Below are 3,773 nucleotides of genomic sequence, written 5' to 3'. Positions count from 1 at the left end.
CTGACATATCATATACCTGCCATGGGTATATGTCAGCTATATACTAGTATATCACAACCTCCCAAGAGTGAGCCTGGGCACTGCCTTCAAGGAGCCCCTGGTAGGTTCTGGCAGGACCCGCAGAAGGGTTCCCTCTGTGGGTAGCAACTTATCATTGTGAGGACATATGAACATTTAGCAAGATCCAGCCCAAAAGTAATCCCAGAAAGCAAATGCTTACATAATTTTCATAGTATGTACAAGTGTCTGCCGCCAATACAGGGCCTAAAAGAAAGAGAAACACAGAGTTGACATGTATGAGCTGTAATGTCTTCTATGAATAACAAGGTTTTCAACTGCTCAAAAAATTGATCTTGCAGAAGAGTTCATTTAAAAGGCCTTCGAGAGAATGTTTGAGAAGCCCAGAATCACTCTCTGTTGTCCATTTAGAATAGCTCTGACTTTCCTGTGAGAGCCACAGAGTAGCTTCCACATTTTTATTCTGAAGTACTCAAGCATTGCAATAAGTTATCTGAAAGAGATTACATAACCACACTCTAAAAATACTTGCCACTGAGCAAATCTAATGGCTCTTCCATTATTGGTTTATGTGGTGAGTAAATTCTGGAATCTCTACAGGGAGAAGTGCTGATATACAGATGAAACTGAACATTCTTCCTCAGTTTAAATCTTTCTCTGATTTCTAAAAGATAGATCTCCCCCCCCATATTTGTTATTTAAGTAAAGCTCAAGTTTTATATAAAGAAATCTAAGTAAGGATCTTTGAGATCTTATTTCTGCACAGCAGTCATTTAATGCAAGGCCACAATCACTCATGTATTTGACATTAATACATTTTGTTTCTGTAGAAACACTTATCACCTTGTCATCTTTAACATCTGTGCCTGTTGTCATGACAATCTCAGCAAGAAATTTTCAGCATGAGGGGAGAGGAAGTTGTCAGTCAGATCACAGAATTTATCCAGAAACAAGTGCAACATCATGCACAAACATTCCTGTTTTCTTTATTTTATATATACATGGAAAACTATTATTGAGGATTTCCTGACTACCAGAGACTGTTCCTGACTTGAATTTTTAGTTTTTATGTGTTTGTTTTTTTCCTGATCCTAAGGCAAAGCTTCCTTCAGTGAAAGAACTTAGATAATATCTCAGGAGCACTGAAATAATACCAAGCATGTAAGGCAGGAAACCATAAAAATACTAGAGGAATCCAAAGGCAACAAAATCTCAGACATATGCTGAAGCAATTTCTTCACTGATACAGCTCCTAGGGCATTGGAAACTAAAGAAAAAATAAACAAATGGGACTACATCAAAATAAAAAGCTTCTGCACAGCAAAAGAAACCATCAACAAAACAACAAGAAAGCCCACTGCATGGGAGAACATATTTGCCAATATCATCACCGATAAGGGTTTAATCTCCAATATTTATAGGGAACTCATACAACTTAACAAAAGAAAGATAACAATCCAATCAAAAAATGGGCAAAGGACCTAAATAGACAATTTTCAGAAAAGGACATTCAGAAAGCCAAGGTCTGTTTTATGTTTAAAAATTTATTTGTATTAATTTTTAGAGAGCTAGAAAGGGAGAGGGAGAGAGAGAAAAAACACATCAAATTGTTGTCTTCCGCACATACCCTGACCTGGGACTGAACCCACAGCCAGGGCATGTGCCCTGACTGGCAATCAAACCAGAGACCTTTTGGTGTATGGGATGAAGCTCAGCTGAGCCACAGTGGCCATGGCTGTGTTTCCTTTATTTTTAAAACATATAAGGGGGAAGAGATCAACGAAAAGAGAGAGAGAGAGAAACATCAATGATAAGAAAAAACCATTAATTGGCTGCCTTCTCATGCCCCACACTGAGGATTAACCCTGCAACCCGGGCATGTGCCCTGCCCGGGAATCAAACCATGACCTCCTGGTTCATAGGTGGACACTCAACAACTGAGCAATGTTGGCCAGGCTGCATTTTCTTCTATCACTTCTGTGGCTCTCCATATCCAACTCAAAAAACCACTCTCAATTGCAGCCGTATGATGCTGCTCCAAGAATTTTACATAAATATAAACACAATATATTCTCTTTAGTGTTTGATTTCTTTCATTAAATTTGTATTTCTGAGATTTATTGATGTCGCTGCCTGTGACACTAGTTCATTAATTTTCATTGCAGGCAAGTTTGCTGTTTTAATGATATATCAAAATTTATTGAGCTATTTCACTTCTTATGAACATTTAGGCTCTTTTCAATCTTTGGATGCTACAGTGAAAATTGTTATTCATTTGTTCCAGAAAACATATGTATAAATATGTTCAGTATACATGTTGGAATCAAATAGAAATTGCTAAAGTCATAGGATATGAGTGCATTCATCTTTGGTAGACACTACCAAAGAATTCTCCAATGTGATTGTACTGATTTACATTCAAAACAGCGGTACTTGACAGTTTCAGTTCTTCCACATATTTGTTAACACTTTGTATTGTCATTGGTTTTAATTTGAGCCAATGTGAAATATGTATAGTGGTATCTATAGTTTTATTTCCATTTTTCTCATGATTTATCATGTTGAGTATTTTACATTTGATTTTTTTTCATTTGTTTATGTTCTTTATTGACCATTTTGCTATCCCTTTGTTTTGAGGGGAAGGGGTGGAGAAAAAGCTGAAGGGATAAGAAGTAAAAATTGGCAGTTACAAAATAGTAGTCACAAGAATGTATGCAAAGTACGGCATAGGAAATATAGTTAATAACATTGTGATAACAATGTATGGTGTCAGGTTGGTACTAGACTTATCAGGGGGATCACTTTGTAAGTTATATAAATGTCTCACAACTGTGCTGTATACATGAGACTAATATAATATTGACTGTTAACTGTAATTGAAAAATAAACATTTAAAAAATAAACAAAATAAACAAAAGTCTTTTCTACACCAAAGGTCAGTTGTTTTCTCCTGTGTTGTTTTCTAAGAGTTTTATAGTTTTATGCTTTATATTTAGGTCTATGATCCATTTTGATATAAGTTTTGTGAAGGTTGTAAAACTTAGGTCTAGATTAGTTATTTTCAACCAGTGTGCCCCAGCACACTAGAGTGCCACAAGAATTTTAAAACATACAATAGCTGACTATTTAGTCAGAGGCACTGACCTCTTTTTCCTTAGATTGTCAAATTTAACAAAAATTACAATAGCCAACACAGCAATAGCCGTCCACTGTGAATAATTCAAAATTATACCTATTTTTTGTCAGATTGGCACAAAATATTATACATTTTTGGTGTGCCAAAGAATTTTAATAATTAGTTTATATGTGCCATGATATTAAAAATGTTGAAAATTGCTGGTCTAGATTACTTTTTTTTATATGTGGACATCCAGTTGTTTCAGCACCATTTGTTGAAAGACAATATTGTTCTGTGATCTTTGAGCAGGTTCCTCAATTTTCTGAGCCTTATTGCCTCGGCCAAAAAGATGGACTAAAAGTAGTTTACCTCATGGAGCTTTTGAGATGATTGGCACATAGTATGTGTTCTGTAAACAAAAGTTAATAAAAATTTTTACAGTTATCATCAGCATTTCCAGCAAGGCTCAGACAGGCCAAATGGAAAGCTGTCTCCCATAGAGTCAGCATATGGGAGAGAGAGAGCACTTGAGGATGGATCAAGCCTGAAGAGTTACAACCAAAGGTATGTTACTGAACTACAGTGGAGAGAAGAATATTATCATGAGAAAAGTCTAGGTTATAAGCCTAAAAGAAAA

Source organism: Myotis davidii, unplaced genomic scaffold (genome assembly GCF_000327345.1).
Source record: "Myotis davidii unplaced genomic scaffold, ASM32734v1 scaffold397, whole genome shotgun sequence".
Taxonomy (NCBI): Eukaryota; Metazoa; Chordata; class Mammalia; order Chiroptera; family Vespertilionidae; genus Myotis; species Myotis davidii.
This window is presented reverse-complemented; position numbering follows the sequence as displayed.